The 18452-nt window shown below is 52.8% G+C and overlaps 1 protein-coding gene across 2 annotated transcripts in view; it reads right to left on the bottom strand.

Moving 5' to 3' along the window:
- The window catches only part of LOC111141728 (nucleolar protein 4 like), a 129289-nt gene that overhangs the window by 32511 nt on the left and 78326 nt on the right, over positions 1-18452 (bottom strand). Inside the window, exon 1 of one of the 2 annotated variants that reach the window (XM_022494518.1) lies at positions 3141-3171. The exons of the other annotated variant lie outside the window; for it this stretch is intronic. The gene's annotated coding sequence lies outside the window, so the exon portion shown is untranslated. Of the gene's footprint in view, positions 1-3140; positions 3172-18452 lie in introns of those variants that run through there. 2 annotated transcript variants of the gene reach the window in all.

Here is an 18452-nt window from a genome sequence, read left to right as displayed (position 1 = left end):
CGCCCGGCCCGGGCTCTCCGCCGTGGGTGGGGGGGGGGGCCGCGGGGGGGGGGGGGGGGGGGGGGGGGGGGAGGATTTGCTGAGAATTTAGTGCAATTCTAAGCCCTAAGCCCTGACCAGGAGCCCTGGGTGTGTGTTTCAGGGAAAGGGTGGGAGGGAGGGCAGGGATGTGGCGGAGGTGTTTCTGGGCCAGGCAGGAGACAGACCCCTCTGTCTCACCCCTGCGGTCTGTTTGATGAGATGCTGAAGCTCTTGCCAGAAAGATCACCAGGCTGGGACAGTTGCCCCGGCACTAGCTCTACCCCAAGTAGGCAGGCACCAAGATGTAAAAAGTGAGCACCTCCTTCTGGAACACCTGCAGGCTCCTTCCAGGCCCTGGAAATTCTTCAGTACGAGGCAATTCCTCCCCCTGTCTCCATGTCAGCAAGCATTACAAACACATAGCCTGAGCGTGCCAAGAAGGTACTGAACCGCATTTGACCCCAACTTAACCACTTCGGTTCATCAGATGGCTTATTAATGGAAGACGAAACCCCCCCAGGATTGAAAGCAACAAGGGCTCAAATCCCTGTAGTGAAGGGATTGCACAAATGAAATCTTAGGGTGGTCTGAGCCGTAGCTCCCGGGAGCTGTGGGGTCGTCCCGAGGCGGCAGTTTCTTGCTACACTCCAAGCCCACCTGGCCACCAGAGGCGGCGGGCGTTCAGCCTCCCGGGGACACTCCCTGCACAATTCCACTCCTTCCTGCTAACAGACCTCCTGTGCTCACCAGTCCTAAGTCATACAGGCCCTCCTGGGAAATGCGGAGAGGGGAGGGCTGAGACAGCCAATCACCTACCACCTTCTAGGTGTTCTCAATCACACACATAGGGTCTGTCAGAAACACACGTATCTGAGGGGATGCTCTGTTGTTCTTGCTGTCAGGAACGTATGAATGCTGGGAGTGAGCGTTTTCAACACCTTCCTACTAGTGTATCGAGTGTAAAATGGGCTTTTGTTTCCTAGGCAAAGGCAACTGGCTGTTTTCCCAGCACTCCGCACCACGAGGGCCTCACTGACACCCCAGGCCCTGGCATTAACAGGGGTCTCTTTAAGAGGGTGGCTGGAGAGATGAGCTACAGCAGACGGGGTTCTCCCAGCCAAAAGGAGGGCTGGAGAGGAACCACTCTGAGTTAATCCCCTGCAGGAGTTTCCTTCCAAGAAAAGGACCCAGACAAGACAAAAAAGTTCTTGAGCAACTCGGGGTAGCCAGGCTCCACAGGGGCCAAGGGTGGCTGAGGCAGAAGTTCCCCCAGATCCACCTCCCTAGCTGGGAGGAAAGCTCCAGGGATGCTCTGCTCCTGCTGTTCTGCAGGAAAGTGCTGAACAGGGTCGTGTCACCCAGTCAGGGTCCAGTGGGTGTGGGAGGAGGTGCTGTCTTAAAACCTACTCTATAAAACAAGGCCAGCTTGAGCTGGGATTAGACAAGAGCTTGATATTATTTAAAGATACATTTAGGCCCTAATGGTTTTCCAATGAAGGGGTAATTTACTACGTAAGGACTAAACTGCCACTGGGGCCTGGGCCATCCATGGGTTTTTCCCGCAGACCAAACTACAGCCCAGAAGCAGGGGGCAAGATGGCACCCCAGTCCCATCACACAGTCACTTCTCCCCAGAGGAGCTGTGAGAGCCCCACACACCTCTCCCCACAACCCCTACCTGGTAGGCTGGGGGCCCCAGGCTGGGGTTTCCAGCTGATTCTGGGATAAGTAGGGCTTTATCTCAAGGGAGAATCTATTTCAAGCCACAATCCTTCTCAGAAAGAGGAGGAAATCACAGAGTCCAAACACCATTTCAGGTGAAATCAGGAGGTTATTAATCTCCCCTCAGAGCAGACAGAAAGAAAAATCAATGTTTTAGAGGGGGGGAAAAAGGTTCCATTTGAATTAATGGGTTTGTGGCTTCTCCATTGATCTGCACCTCTTCACACTTTCTTTTTGTGCTTTTGTGCTCTTGGGGAGGGGGAAGGGAGAAGGGAATAGGGAGGAGGGGGGTGGGCCTCCCGGTAAGGAAAAGGACGGTCTAACCTTAACCTTTCTCCAGGAATAATGCTAATTAGCCAGGCTTAATGAGAACTTCCCCCAGGAAGCGTGGCCCAGTAGGGGCGGCCGGACTCCGGCAAACGCCGCTCCAGGTGTGTGTGTGTGGGGGGGGTCACTTCTGAACTCTAGCAGCTGGAATAAAAAATGTGGACTGCACACCCCCACCCTGCCCCACGAGAAAGTGTCCCGCCCGGGAGGGCTAGGTGGAGAGCAGAGAGCGGCCGGCGGAGGTGTAAATCCAACTTAACTCGGACGCGCGCCCTCACTCCGGACAGCTGCCCCCGCCCCACGCGTCCCCTTCATTAAGGAATGCCCCCTCGCCAGGGGCCGCCGCCGCCCCCGGCTTCTGCTCCGTTGCTACACCTAAGAAGGGCGACCGGTCCCCTCCAGGGAGGGACAGGGGCCTGCCGAAGTGGGCTCAACTCTGCAAACCCCGTCTCAACTCTCCGCGCCGAGGCAGGGAGCCCCTCCCAGCCACTCAACGCTTCCCGTCCTCAGATCCCCAAACACAGTCCACTTCCCTTCTCGAGGCGGCCGCGGTGGCGGCAACCCGAACCCGGCCCCCACCCCGCCGCGGGCGAACGCCTTCCTCCCCGGGACGCGGTGCCCAGCCCGCTGCAAACGGTGTGGCCGCCGCACAATACCGCGGCGCGGCGCACACAATCACCGCCCCCCAGGACCGGCGGCGCGCACCGCCGGGGAGTGGGGTGCGCCCAGCTGCCCCCCGGCACTCGCGGCCAGGCACACCTCTCGGGCACCCCACGGCCCCCAGAGTGCACCTCCTCTGCCGGTCCTCCCCCCCCCACGCAGCCGCCGCCGCCACCGCTCGGTCACACTCACCCGCCCCCCGCCCCAGCCCACTCCGCCCAGGGCGCAGCCGCTTCCCTGCGCCCCCCTCCTCAGACCCAGCGCAGGAAGCTTCCCCCCCAGTCCCCCTCCCCAGAACCCCCCAGCCCCCCCACCCCCTAACCGCAGCTCAACGGCCGGCGGCAGGAGGGGGGCGGCGGCCGGGGGCCCGGAAACGGCCCGATCGCGGGGATCCGGGCCGGACTCCGTACCTGGGCGGGAGGCTAGGCGGAGACCGGCGGTCGGGTTCGGCGAGTGAGCGGGGCGGGCGGCAGTGACAGCCCCACAGCTCCAGCTGCTGCTGCTGCTGCTGCCGCCGCGGCCGCCCGGGGAGAGGGGCTGGCACCGCCGCGGCGCGTCACTGCCCGGCCCGGGGGCGGGGGTGGCCAGGGGGAGGGCCCAGGCAAGCGGCGGCGGCAGCGGCGGCGGCGCCGCGGCCGGGAGGGAGGAAAGGGGAGGGGGGGCACCGGGCACGGGGAGGCGGGGGAGGGGGGGAGGGACCGGGCACGGGGCGGGGGGCGGGGGGAGGGGAGCGCAGGGAGGGCGCACGCTGGGGGAGTAGGAGGAGCAGCAGGAGGAGGAGGTGGAGGGACTGACGAGAAGGAGGAGTGGGCACAAGGGGGAGGGGGAGAGAGAGGAAAAGGAGGCACCCTGAGAGAGGAGAAAGGAGGGAGAGGCCGGGAGGCGGGGAGAGGGGAGAGGAGGTGGAAGGAGGGGGTGCTGGGCCAGGTAGTGGGGGAGGGATGAGGGCTCACTGGACGCGCTGCAGGGCGCTCCGGGGGGAGAGCGCTCTTAAGGGGGAAGCGCTTCGAGGAAGCTTCTTGCCCGGGGCTGAGCCCTGGAAAGAAGGCGGTGGGGTCTGTGCCCGCCCCTCGCTCCAGGGAGGCCGCAGTCTACGGGTCGGAGGGTGGGGGTTGGGGGGACACCCGGCCCGCCAGCTCTCAGCGTTCAGGCCAGGAGAGGAGAGACTTGGCCCAAAGAAAGTGACTCGGGCACCATTAGGAACTCTCTGCGCCCTGGGGCCTTCGGGCAGCCCTGGACCCCCTCGCGTCTCCTGGTTCCCCGGGGACGCGGGTCCTCGCTGGGCGGGGCTGCTGGGTCCCCGGGCGGTCTCCGCGAGACCCTAGTCTGGAAAAGCCAGGCACGTGGCCGGCTCTCTGCCGGCCCCCCACCCCCATCTCAGGGCCCCCCTTTTCTTGATCAAGTTCAAGCTCGGTCCCCTCGGCGCGCTGCCCACCCTCTGCCCCCTCCTCTCCCCTCCCCCTCCCTATATACCGTACCATCTCGCCTCTTCACTCTTCCTTTGTCTCTTTCCCACCACTTAGTTTACACCCTCCCGAGCTCCCCTTCTTCCTCCCCGGCGGGCGCCTGAGTCTCCGGGATGCGTTCACCTGTCCAACCCAAACATTTCAGCGATCTCGAGCGTTCGCCGCGGACTCTCTCTGCTCCCTCCCCACCCCCCCCCTCCTCCTGCTGGTCATTGTGCTCCTCCAGACCACCGGGTACCGGCTCCTTACGGCGCGCTAGCTCCAGTTGTAAAGTAATAGGATAACATCAAGAATGCTGCTCCATCCCAGACCTGGGCGCTTACTGTCCGCGGAGACACCGCATCGCAGGAGAGGGAAAACCCATGCGGATCCGAATCGCCCTTCTCCTGCACGCAGACATACCTCGTCCGCCTGGGGTGCAGGGGAAGACCGCGTGGGGCGCCGCGGGGTGGGGTGGGGGGTGGGGACCCTGAACCTGCAAGCAACCTCAGACTGGGGCTACAACATAACTCGCTCGTCCCCAAATAGCACAATTAGACCCCAGCAGAGAAGATGGGTCAAGGGCAGATGTCCCCCTCCTCAGATTCACAACCTCTGTTACAAGTAACAGATCAGCCTTCCGAAAAAGCCTGTGCTTTAAAAGGGATGAGGAGCTGCCCTCGTGGAATTCTGTAAGGAAATGGTCAAAACCCAAAACAAAACAAAAACACCAACAACGATCCCACCTCCTGGTACCTCTAGTCGCACCCGAAAAAGAAGGGCAATTTCTCCTGACTTTACGCTACAACTCATCCACAGTGGAACCAGCAAAGAAGAAAAAACAAGAGAGCCATCGCGATTGTTTGCAATTTTGAAACAGACTGCCTTTAGCCCTCCAACTTTTTTTCTTTAAAAGCCTTTTTCTTTCTTTCACTGAAAGCTTTGCATTGTGAACAATCCGAGGTAAACAAGGCTCCCTCTACAGGTGGTAGTTGGAAGTACACCACCACAGGTTCAGAGCTCAGTGTTCGCCCATTAGAAAAAGAAAAAGATGGCAACACATCAAATTAAAGGCACGCAGAACAGACTTCCTTCCACACATGCTAAAGGTTTTTCTGTCAATATAGAACTTACACTCCCTTTTTAAAAGGGGGTCTAAGCACGTTATTCATTAGCACCTTTTATCTATGAAATTGAATGTGTTTTCAAACCAAGGCACCCTTCCCAGTTTTCTCTAAGAGATATTTACTTCTCATCCTCTGTGGTGGGGGACGGTTTGGAGGCTTTGCACATGTCTATATCCATACATGTTGGTGCCCAATAATAATTTTTAGGATTTTAATTAGTGGCCGTGACTCTTCAGTTCATCCAGGGAGAGGTGGGCGTTTTCAACATGGGAAATGCCCTTCCTCACTCTGAAAATGAAATCATTCAGGCCCCCCGGATTTCCCATCTCTTCCCACCACATTTCTCAAGACCTTTGACTTCTCCTGGCCTGAGTCACTATCTCACAGTCGTGGTGGACATCTGGGTTTGAAATATAAAGCCAAATCCAACTAAGTTCAAAGGTGGAATTGAACCCAGATAGCCCACCTCTTCTCTGACTAATAAGAGAAAGCCAGTACCGCCCGGGAGAGCAGAGCAGTGATTTTCTCTAGGCATGAAATGTGAACTCATTTACCATCCCTGAGATAAAACAGCCTCAGCCCCACTCAGCCCACAGAAAGCAGTTGGGGGCCCTAGAGAAACTTGGCTGTTTAGCAGCACTGAAAATCAGGTGAGTTTTCCTGCGTGCTGAAGCCTGCAGAAAGCTCCCAGCCCCTTAGTCCTGCAGGAGCTGCCACTCCTCGAGTAACCTTGTGCCCGTTGCTTTCAGTGTCCTTGTGCCTTTGGACAACTCCCTCAATCCTTAAAGTGGCCACAGCACGGGTCCCAACAAGGAAAAGCATGACCTAGTTTCTTGGCCACTAATTCTCCCAATGATGGGTTCCTTCTTTCAGCCCGTCTGGTGGGAGACGAGGGCAGAGAAGGCTGCTCCCATCTGCTTAAGAGGGCAGTACTGCCCTCGTGTCCCCTTCATGTCAGGCTCTGCAAACAGTGGGTGTTTTTGCAAATGGACAACTGGCAGGGTATTTGCTCTGTAGAGCTCTGTAGGCAGCCAAGCTCTCCAAGCAGACTCCTATGTGAAATATAGGAGTCTCCACGAGCGGAGATCTGGCCGAGGGAACCAGGGGCTTGTTGTTATTAGGAATAGCAGGATCTTACTCTCATCAGAGGATACTGTTCAAGCATCTCAAAGCGTTTAAAAACCCATTGATGGGGTGCCTGGGTGGCTCAGTGGGTTAAAGCCTCTGCCTTTGGCTCAGGTCACGATCCCAGGGTCCTGGGATCGAGCCCCACGTTGGGCTCTCTGCTCAGCAGGGAGACTGCTTCCCTTTCTCTCTCTCTCCCTGCCTCTCTGCCTACTTGTGATCTCTCTGTCAAATAAATAAATAAAATCTTAAAAAAAAAAAAAAGAAACCCATTGACCCCTATAAATTAATTACTAATGACAGAAGGGAACATGTACCTGCACGATGGGGAGACCCGCAGACACCCTCCAACCATGTGATCAAATTCAGTTGCCCCCAAAGTAGGGTCACCTGACGTAATGCGCTCACCTCCTGATGAGATGCAGTCACCTCCCACATTGTGTTCTCCCCGCAAGTGCTCAACCTGAATCTGATCATGAAGAGACAACCAGACAAGAAATCCAGAAAAAGAGACTCTCCACAACACAACAGTCCTGACTTCAAAAGATTCACTGTTATTAACTCAGCTGTTCTAAATCATGAAACTAAAGAGAAATACCAACTAGATGCAAAGTTCGAATCTTGGTTGGATCCTGGAAACAAGGGGATGGGGTGGAGAGGCCCAGGAAGAGGGGGGTGGAGTGAAGACAGGGGTTGAGGGTGGAGACAAGAGTGGGTTCTGGGCTGAGAGGCCAGGGAAGGTCCCTCTCAGGAGTAAGTGTGAGTATGTGGCTGAAGTTGACAACTGCATGAAGACCCGGGGGGGTGCAGGCTTCCAGGCAGAGGGAAGAGCTGGTGCCAAGGCCCTGAGGTGGGAAGGGACTTGGCATGTTTGAGGAACAGAAAGGTGACCAGTGTGGCCAGGGTGAGATGGGCCGGGGTTGGGGCAGGTGGTGAGAGGGTATTTGGGGGTGGGAGGTGAGAGGCTCTTCAGTGGGGGGGGGGGGGGGGGGGGGGGGGTTCACAACCAAGGGGGCGGGGGGGGGGAGGGGCGGGGGGGGGGGGGGGAGTGGGGGGGGGGGGGGGGGGTGAGACGGTATTCACAACCAAGCACGCAGGGCCATGTACATGCCTGTAAGGTGTGTGGATTTTATTCTAAGGGTGAGGAAACAATGCAATCCGAATTGTGTTTTTAGACCAGAGGAGATGAGATTACAAGGAAGCGAGAATGGCAGCAGGGACAGCAGTGAGGAGGTCGGTTAGGTTCCAGCCACATGGGACCGGTTCAAATTCTGACTCTGACACTAGACAAATGACTACCCTTAAATCTCTCGGAGCCTCTGTTTCCTGATCTGTAAAATGGAGAATAAGATAGTGCGCTTAATGTAGTATTTGACACTAAAAGTTCCCCTTTGAGGGGAACCTGGGTGGCTCAGTGGGTTGAGCATCCAACCCTTAATTCCAGTTCAGGTCATGATCTCGGGGTGTGAGATCAAGCCCCAAGTCAGGCTCTGTGCTGAGCCGGGAGTTGGCTTGAAATTCTCTCTCTCCCTCTGCCCCTGCACCCCCCCCCCCCCCTTTGCTTGCATGCATGGGAGCTCTCTCTCTCTCTTTCAATCTCAAAAATGTTAAAAGGTTCCCCTTTGAAGCTAGACACTGCGATGGCCAGCCTCTAAGGTAGCTCCCTGTGATCCCCACCTCCCGGCATCACAGCCCCGTCCCCTGTCACAATGAATAGGGCTGTGGAAGCCATGAGATACTGTGGAAATGAGAGTATATGACTTCTGAGGTCAGGTCATAAAATGCAGCTTGATCTCCTCCCCAGGGGGAGTACCTGGTAAATGGCAGCTTTTATCGTCATTATCAGGATTCTGGATTTTCACAGCGGTGGACCACTCCCTCCACAAATCCTGCCCCAGTTCTCTCAGCCTCCAGCGATGTGCGGCAGTTCCCATTTCATGACAGGCTTGTCAGTGCTTAGTATTAGCAAGCTCTTTTGTCTTTGCCAATCTAATCGGTGAAAAATGGTATCTCTTATTTTTCTTTGCCTCTCTTCATATGGGAGTGTGAGTGTTAAAATTATGTATACCATGTGTATATCGGTCACTTGCATTTGTTCGAACAACCTGTTCATATTCTTTGCCCATTTCTCTATTTGAGTTGATGGACTTTTTTTTAATGAAGGAAATTTAATCTTTTGTCATATATTTTGCAAATATGTTGTCCTTTTGTTGCCTTTTTATTTTATTTATGATGGGATTTTTTTTTTTTTTTTCCATATGGAAGTTTTACATTTTTAGACCCTCAACTTTTTTTCTGTTAGGGCTAAAGCATTTCAGGTCAAAACAAAGATTTTATTCCACTCGTAGATTATAAAAGTAATTCATCCATATTTTCTTGTAGAGCATTTATAGCTTCATTATACTTAAATCTTTTTTTTTTTTTAAGTTAGCTCTCTGCCCATTTATTTCCGTATAAGTGGTGAGGTAAAGACCGAGTTTGTATTTATTTTATTTTATTTTTAAGATTTTATTTATTTACTTGAGAAAGAGAGAGTGATTGAGAGAACAAATGGGAGGAGGGGCAGAGGGAGAAGCAGAATCCCTGCCAAGCAGGAAGCCTGACATGGGACTCGATCCCAGGACCCTGGGATCATGACCTGACCCAAGAGCAGATGCTTAACTGACTGAGCCACCCAGGTGCCCTAGTTTGTATTTTTTTTAATGGTTATCCGAATTGTCCTAGTACCATCTTTTCTTTTCTTTTTCTTTTTAATGATTTATTTATTTAATGTTTTAAAAAGATTTTATTTATTTATTTGACAGGGAGAGAGAGTGAGCACAAACAATGGCAGCTGCAGGGACAGAGAGGGAAGCCGGCTCCCCGCTGAGCAGGAAGTCCAATGTGGAGCTCGATCCCAGGACCCTGAGATCCCGACCTCGGCCGAAGGCAGAGGCTTAACCGACTGAGCCACCAGGCGCCCCTTATCTATTTATTAGAGAGAGAGCACAAGTGAGTGGGGGCAGGGGCAGAGGGAGACACTCTTTCAAGCAGACTCCCCACTAGGTGTGGAGCCCCACAAGGCCTCAATCCCACAACCCCAAGATCACAACCTGAGGGGAAACCAAGAGTCCAACACTCGACTGACTGAGCCACCTAAGTGACCCCTCCATACCATCTTTTAAATAATTCATCTTTATCCACAGATTAGAAATGTCAAATTATGCTGATTGCCCATTATTTTTGGAATCATCTATTCTATTTTATTGATCTATTCCCATCCTAATATTATAGCTCTGGAATATATTTTAATACTTGGTAGAGCTAGCACTCACCTCTACCCTCCATGAACTGTCCAATTATAGCCAGGCCATAGCAGAGAGTTGCTCTAGGTGCAGACAGTTGCGGAGAAAGGGCTTAGTGTAGGGGGTTCCTGGAAGAGGTGACATCTACTCTGAACCAACGAAGGCAGGAGAAATGTGACAGGTGGCAAGTAGGGAGGGCCTCTCAGCAGGAAAGAGGAGTGTGATGGAAGCACCAAGGGCTTCACACATGCCTGAATTCAAAATACTTAATCTGTGGGTCAGGTAGTACCTGCCTTAACCATTTATTTATTCCTCGTGTTTGCTGATATTTACACAGCTGGTGGCAATCTCATTGTCAGTGTGACACCTTTGCTGAGATCTAGGAGAAACTGTCCGAGACTGCCTCCTCATTCCTTCTCTATTTAGATAAATTTCCCATTACAGATATGACTAAAAGAGCCTGACTTGTTGAAATGCACTTTCCTAACAACCACAATAGGTAAAAATTACAATTTCATCAATCTCCTTTTCAGGGATGTGTTGCTTCAAAGCGTCATCAGTTCGTCTCTGTTCATTTCACTCTCCTACTCCAAAGCGTTCAGTGGCTCCCAGCTGCTGGCAAAATTGAGTTGGAGCTCTTTGGCCTGGTGTTCAAGGCCTTTCACAGCCCTGCTGGCCTGATATCCTTCCGTTCCAAACCGTAACCACTGCTTCAGACAGACTCACTCTCTTTGGTGCCCAATCACCCATGTGCGACCCCCTCCATTCCTTTGACCATGCATGCTTTGGGGCACATGTTCTTTCCACAAATGTGTCTAGATCCTTTACCCCATGCCAGATGCCATGGTAAACATGAGTGACCCAGCAATGAACAATACAGATACAGGTCTGCCCACTCGGAGCCTGCATGCCAGCAGGAGAGAGAAAGAGAGAGAAATTAACAGAGAGATTAAATAAATGATCACATGGTTTCTGGTCACAGGATGTACGTTCTGTTTGTACTTGACAGTTGTGGGACCTGCTGGGAAGAAAGAGCCTAGCACCTGAGAGGGACATGGCGGATCCCAGAGAGCTGCATGGAAGAGGTGACATTCAAGGTGGGCGTTGCAGAAGGCGTGGGTGTTTGCTCAGTAGAAAGATGCTTTCAGCCATCAACAAAGGCACCCTCCACCCTGCCAAATCTGGACCCCTCTGAACCCGGAGCGCCAATCTCTCAGACCACCTGGCTGGCTCCTGTGGCAGGTCGCAGCTACTCTGTTCACTCCTTGGCTTGTGTACTTCCCATTTCCTGCGTTCTAGCTCATTTCCCCGACGTGAGTGTGGACTCTCGGGGCTGGGACAGGCTCTGCAGCGGCAGAGACCCTGGCAGCGTTGCACATATGGTAAGAACTCATCACTGCGTCACTCGGGACCCCGTCCTGCCCTTCGCCCAGCAAAGCGTTGAGTTCTGCAACAGAGCTCTGGATTAAGCATACCGTGGGTGACACAGGCCACACTTTGCCATTCCCACAGAGCACGCACCTCACCTCTTCTCTTTTCCTGTTTTCCTAGTGTCTTTGGAGAGGCTCAGCTAAAAAGCCAAGGCCAGTCCACAACCTCACACTTGCACTCCCAGGTACGCACATCACCAAACAAGTACAGGGGAGTCCTAAAGCACACACGTACTAGCACTGTTCATGGTAGCCCCCACCCAGAAACCAGCCCAGCGTCCGCCAGCAGAGGATGGCTTGCAGTGGCACACATGCACACCCGGGCTGCAGAATACCACTCAGCCACAGAAAAGAAGGAATCAGGGAGCCTGGGTGCCTCAGTGGGTTAAGCCTCTGCCTTCGGCTTGGGTCGTGATCTCAGGGTCCTGGGATCGAGCCCCGCATTGGGCTCTCTGCTCGGCGGAGAGCCTGCTTCTCCCCCTGCCCCACCTGCCTCTCTGCCTACTTGTGATCTCTCTCTCTGTCAAATAAATAAATGAAATCTTAAAAAAAAAAAAGTAAGAAAGAAAGAAAGAAAAAAGAAAAGAAGGAGCCAGAGGTGTGTGCCATGATACACATGATGCTCACAAACTTAGGCTTGTGAGCAAAAAGGCACATGCCGTATGATTCTATTTACAGAAAGTTCTAGAACAGGCAAAACCAGTCAATGCTATTAGAGGGCAGGACAGGAGTCACCCTGGCTGGGGAGAGTGACTGGGAGGGGGCACAGCAGGTCTTTGGGGGTGCTGACAGTGTTCTGTTTCTTGACCTGAGAATTGGTGGATTCAGTCTGGAAAAATTTACTGAGCTGTCCACTTAATGATATGTACTCTTTTCTGTTCGTGTGTCATACTTTAATAAAAGTGTGAAAAAGGAAGAAAAAGCCGAAGCCAGTTACCATGGCCGAACAGCCTGGAGCTCGGTGTAGTCAATCACTGTGACCCACTCAGGGCCAGCCACCCGGCGGGGTGGTATTGGATCAGCCAAATAATGAGGTTGATATTAATTGCTGTTTTGCCCAAGAAGAGTAGGGGCTCTGGGAGGAAGATTAAATGACTCATCCAGTCACCCAAGAGTGAGGAGACTGGCATTCAAAGACCAGGGGACATGCTCACAGTCATAGAGCTAAAAGCTACGGGTGGTGCTGGGTTTTGAACCAGGGTGTGTTGGTCCCCAGACTGCGTGGTGGGCCCTGCTAAGGGGGGATGCCTAAGCCAGACCATGTGCAGTCACACTTCCCCGATCTCCGGCAGAGCAGATACAAACCCACCAGAGCAGGGATGGACCCTCTGTGCAGCCAGAGGTTTCCCTCAGGCTGGGAACTGGCAAAGGGCTGGGACTGCTCTGAGCCAGTCAGCCTCTAGTGAGACCCCAAGTCTAGCCCCAAGAAAGGCTAGACAAGGCTTCTCCATGCAACCCCTAAGGGGAGCTGGGCTTGGGGAGTCTTCAGGGATGGAAGTCTTGCTGGCTCTTCAGCGGGAGCCTGGAGGAGGGCTGAGAACCCCCTTGCAATCCATAAGACACTGCAGCCACATGGTGCTGCTCCAGGGAAGACATGCTGGGATGTAGGGACAGGCTGTCAAGAGAAGGGGGTGGGCAGCACTTCCGGATTTCACCCTAAACCTCTTCATGACGGAGCCCGCAGTTGGGGATGATTTGTGGGTAACAGCCAAGTGTGCAGGGGGCAGAGTTAGCACAAGGAGGCCTTTCTTTTCTTTCTTTCTTTCTTTTTTTTTTTTTTTAAGATTTTATTTATTTATTTGACAGACAGAGATCACAAGTAGGCAGAGAGGCAGGCAGAGAGAGAGGGGGAAGCAGGCTCCCCGCTGAGCAGAGAGCCCAACGCGGGGCTCGATCCCAGGACCCTGAGATCATGACCCCAGCCGAAGGCAGAGGCTTAACCCACGGAGCCACCCAGGCGCCCCAAGGAGGCCTTTCTGATGGCTGGAGTCTTGTGCCTGGTGGGCAGCTCCAGGGCGGGAGAGCATGTGACTGGGCTGTGTTCTGTTTGCATTCAGACCTTTCCTCAATGTAACCTCAGGCACTCTCTGGGCCTCGGTTTTCTTATTTCTAAGTTGGGGAACAACAGGAACTCTCTCTGAAGGCTTCTACAGGGGGCGTCGCTGGCCCTCAGCGCAGAACACTTTTCTTATTTCTAAGTTGGGGAACAACCCGAACTCTCTCTGAAGCCGTCTACAGGGGGCGTCGCTGGCCCGCAGCGCAGAACACTTGCCCCAGCCGCCTGCAGGGGGCGTGGCTAGGGCCTAGCGCAGAACACTCGCATGAACCTGAGTAATCATAATGCCGATGACAGTGTGAAAGTAGTTGTAACAATGACATCAGCCAACAAACCTCTACTGAGCGCCTACTGTGTGCTGGGTCCCACCCCTAGCGCCAGGACTGTGGTGCTGAGCTAAGCTGACCCGGGCCTCCCCATGAAGCCGATGGTGCTGGGGCCGCTGGGGACCTTGGCCTGTCCCTACCCTCACTATCACCTTCTTTTTCCTTTCTCTCCTCCCTCGCCTTCCCTTGGGAAATGATAGCATTCATGTGACAGGGAATGGAGCTCTCTCACACTAGTTCTATGACTTTGGATGAGTTGCCTAGCTCTCTGAGACCAGGCCTCAGTTTCCCCAGACACGTGGGGCACCTGGCACACAGAAGGCCTTCAACAACTGTTCCTTCTCTCTTCCTTCTTCCCTGCTTCTCCTCTGCTTCTTTCCCTATTACTCTTTTCTCCGACCCAGTCCTTTGGCATCTTAATACCCAAAGGCAAGCTCAGTTGATGGCACCCAGGCCATGGGAGATACTTTGGACTAATTTATCTGCTACCCAAACTCAACATTTCTTCCTTCCCTTTCTCAACTAGAGAGAGGGGGAAATTCTTTCTTTCTTAGCTTCCCTTACAGCTGGGAGTGGCCATGTGACACTGGCCAGTGCTATGTCAACAAAAGTCTACTGGTAATTTTCTGGGTAAGATTTTACTTTGCTGGACTGAGCTTATACCACCCCTTCCCATCTTCCTCTCACTTTGAATGTGGACAAGATGGTTGGAGCAACAGCGGCCAACTTGCAAACATGAGGAAAAGGTCAGCAACATCACAGAGGCATCAACAACATTAACACCAACAACAGCTCCTCTATCCCTCTTGTTTCAGGAGTAATAAAACTTCATGTTTCGCTATACAGTCAGCTGAGTTTTTGTTCTTGTACTCAAAAGCATCCCTGACAGACTCATGGGATTCCTGAGTGAGGATGCGGATGGACTGGACGGCAAGGACCTCACTCCTCCGTGGCCTTTTCTCTAGAATGTCAACTCCTTAAAAAGACTAAGGAAGGGGGCTGCGTCCACGCATGGTGCCTGGGAGAAGACAAGCACTTGTGTCCCTTCCCTACAAACTCCGCAGGAGGGAAAGGCACCAAGGCTTTGCACAGTTGTGCCTGGACAATTCCCCAGCCACAGCAGTGCACCAGTGAAAAAGTATCTTTTGCTTCTATGCTATTTTTCTCTTGAGGCACTTAGAGCCATTCCAAAGATGCACTCCTTGAAACAACCATAGGGATAGCAAGGCATGGGCTCTGTTACTCATTTCTACTGAGGAGGAAACTACAGGAAAGAGAGAAGGGTTGGCCTGAGGCCAGGCTGCTTGTGGTCATGGTGGGCTGAGCCCTTTTCCTTGTTTTAGCGCTCCAGCCCCAAGCTCAGGGCTACCCAGGACCTGTTATTGGGGTCCTATGTAAGGGTGGAGGGGGTACTGCCTGGGCATAGGAGGGGAAGGTGGGCAAAGCTCTGGTCCCTTTGCCAGCTTTGTCAGCCACATGCCTGCCTACTGCTGACCCCGGAGATGCTGGGCTTTCCCCTTGGAAGAATTTCCTTGAAAAAAGGGGTTCCTCTGTCAAAGAGCAAACTTTGGACACCACTGAAGTCTGACCAAAACCTGCTGTTTCAGTAACAGGGAAGCTACAGCATGGAGAAGTGAAAATTAGATAGCTGTTCAGTGGCAGGGCCACACCTAGAACCAGAGTCTCTGGACTCTCCTTGGGGTGATTCTCTCTGTTCACTGTCACCCCAGTTAAGCTCCTGCTCTCCTCTGGTGGAGGAAAATGCAGCCTGAGGTTTCACACTGCACAAGACAGACTTTGAATCCAGCTGACAGGCCCCGAGAGAGCTGTCTTCTACAGACTGCTCAAGCTTATCATAAGCATGTCTCTGCCTTACTCCCTCTGTCCTGGCCCCCTTGTTGTGCCTCCCCAGGGCCTTTGCACTTGCTGTTTCCTCTACCTGCAAGGCCTTTTCTCCTTCATTGCCCCAGGTCTGGCTCCTTCTTATCATTCAGGTCTGGGCTTGGATTGCCACCTCTGCAGAGAGGCCTCCTCACCCAGAGGTGCAGTCTAGCAACTGCCCCTATTTTATTTTATTTATTTATTTATTTATTTATTTATTTATTTATTTTTAAAGATTTTATTTATTTATTTGACAGAGAGAAAGATCACAAGCAGGCAGGGAGGCAGGCAGAGAGAGGAGGGAAGCAGGCTCTTCGCGGAGCAGAGAGCCCGACGTGGGACTCGAACCCAGGACCCTGAGATCATGGCCTGAGCCAAAGGCAGAGGCTTTAACCCACTGAGCCACCCAGGCGCCCCTCAACTGCCCCTATTTTAATTCTCTGTCCCAAACTTCTCACTTTCGCATATTTTTTCTTATTGACTTGTTTATCGTTGCTACAGCCTGTGAGTTCCCGGAGAGTAGGCTCCTTGTCTCGTTCACTGCTGTATCTTCTGTGCTCAGAACAGGGTCCAGAACATAGTAGGAACCTCAATGATTTTTTTTTTAGTGACAAAGAAAGAAAAACTTTTAAAACTATACAAACACGGGGTCACAGGAAGGGCAAGGATCTGGTCGGGCAAGGGTCTGGTGGGCTGTAAGCAGAAGCTGTGAGCCTCCATCTCCTCCATCCGAGTGGAGCTGGGGGAAGCTACTGGCTGCCTGGGGTCCACGCCTGGTCACCGGCAGCAAGACAAAGCAGCCGGCACAAATTTGCAGTGCAACAGTGTGCCATCCCACCCTCAAAAAGAAAAAAAAAAAAAAAAAAAAAGGCTGCTAATGAGGTAAACACGATCATAACCAGGAAAATCTTGGCCATGCTTCTCTGCGTCCACCCAAAGCCATTATCTCTAATTGATCTCCAGACATCAGCTGCTGAAACGTCTGAAGCCCTCCTGCACCCCCAGGTCTGGTGACAGAGGCCCGGCTCCCCCACCAGCCCGCCGGCCCGCCGCCTGGGGTCAGATATCCTCCAGCAGCTCTTGGCTGGGGTGCTGGGAGCCAGCTGCACCCCACGTGAGAAGGAGCCAGAGGGGTGGCAAGAGTTGGGTGGGTCAAGAATCTGTGGAGAAGCCACCGGCCACAGATGCTCAGCCTCGGGGGGGCCCAGAGACCTGTACTTCTGGGTCTTTGGTGGAAGGCTCACAGAGCCACCGAGGGTCCTGGCCTCCAAAAAATGTGGCAAAAGACAGGAAGAGCTGGATAAAGTACCCTGCCTCATACACCCCAATTGCTCTAGATGAAAGAGATACTCTTGAGAACTGGCGTTAGGAGGTTAGGTGTTAAAAACAGCAACGACAACAATCCAACAGGACCGAGTCACAAGGCAGGGCCCCCGTGGGTCTCAGTCGGGCTGGGGCGGGGGTGGGGGGGAGGGTCACAAGGTCAGCTGTCGGTTCAGGGACCATCTGGATGTTTTGAGTTGCTCCTTCCTGGCCCAGCCCAGGAGAGACACCTCCTTTCCTGCCAGATCTCTCTAGTCCTTAAAAGACAGCTGCGGCCTCCCGTTTATGGAAGTGCAGGTAAGTGGCTCCTGACCTTGCCCCCGTCGTTTCCCCTGACACAGATAAAGCATCCGCGGGACTCCTGGTGCACGCAGGAATCTGCTCGTGGTGCCAGGCGGCTCTCCTGCCTGCACCAGTAAATTATGGGTACTGTGTGCATTTCTTTCCTGGATAATGAGGTTGAAAGGGTAGGTCGGCCTCCTCGTTCGTGTGTATGGGGGGCGATGTCAGCAGCCTGGAAGGGGACTGAACCTTTCAGGACTGATGGGGACAATGAGCTGTTCAGGTTCGGAGTAGCTACTGGCTCCATCAGGCAACTGGCTTTTGAGACCCGATGCTGGTTGTTTTCTGCTTTTTTCCCCCACGCAGCTTCGGGGAAGCAGGAAGAAAGAAGAGACGCAGGTCTCTCTGAATCCAGGCTGTCCTAGCAAAACAGCCATTATGCTCATTTTCTTTGAGTATGGAAACTGCAGCAAAGTTTCCAGAAAGTACCTGCGTCTTCTCAATAATGTGTATTGGTCCCTAAAATAATGCCCTGTAACAGCGATACTTAGGGGCGCCTGGCTGGCTCGGCCGGTACAGCATGCAACTCATAATCTTGGGGCTGTGAGTTCGAGTCCCACATTGGGTGTAGAGCTTACTTAAAACAAAACAAAACAAAATAAAATTTAAGAAGATACTTGACCATGGTTTTTTCACTCCCTACTTTGTCCTCTCAAAGAGAGGTTTCCAAGAAAACTGTCCCTCTAAAATGTAGAAATGCCTTACTTTGCTTAATACCATCCCTAGGAGGCTGGGAACCCTGTTCATTATTTATCACCCTCAGATTTTACCCCTGGGATCGTGATGCTCCTGGCTCACAGTCCACCCTTGTTTTTTGGTGAACAGAAAGGCCTGCAGTAAAAGCGTCTTGACTTCATATTTGCATGGTCAGATCAACAGTGCTTCTGTGTTATCTTTACCCCACCAACAAGGAGAGGCCAAAATTTTTAGGCATTAAACAATTTTTTTCGAATAACTTTCTTTACAAGCTCAGATAACTCTGAAAAGGACAAGGAAGGGAACCATTTTTACTAGATACTAAGACATATTAGTCTTCCCATTTTAAACAGTTTAGGGCTGGTACATGAATAGACAAAGAGGCCAATGGACTGAAGTAGATTCTGTTTCAGACGGAAATTTAGTGGATTATTAAGGTGGCATCTAAAATCAATGGGGGAGAAGACAGATTCTTTAATAAATGATGCTGACACAGAGGGTAAAGCAGGATGACGTCTCACAGTACATCAGGATAAGCTCCAAATGGATCAGAGAGTAATTGAAAAATAGAAATGTGCTTATTTTTGGCTTTTTTAGCCCAAAGGGTCTAAAAGGAAAGACACCTCAGTTGCAATAAGCATGCCTGCCACCCACATCGTGGTTTTTAATTCCTTCAGTAAAAGGAAT

Source organism: Enhydra lutris, unplaced genomic scaffold (assembly GCF_002288905.1).
Source record: "Enhydra lutris kenyoni isolate GAN:26980312 unplaced genomic scaffold, ASM228890v2 scaffoldscaffold6, whole genome shotgun sequence".
Taxonomy (NCBI): Eukaryota; Metazoa; Chordata; class Mammalia; order Carnivora; family Mustelidae; genus Enhydra; species Enhydra lutris.
This window is presented reverse-complemented; position numbering and strand designations above follow the sequence as displayed.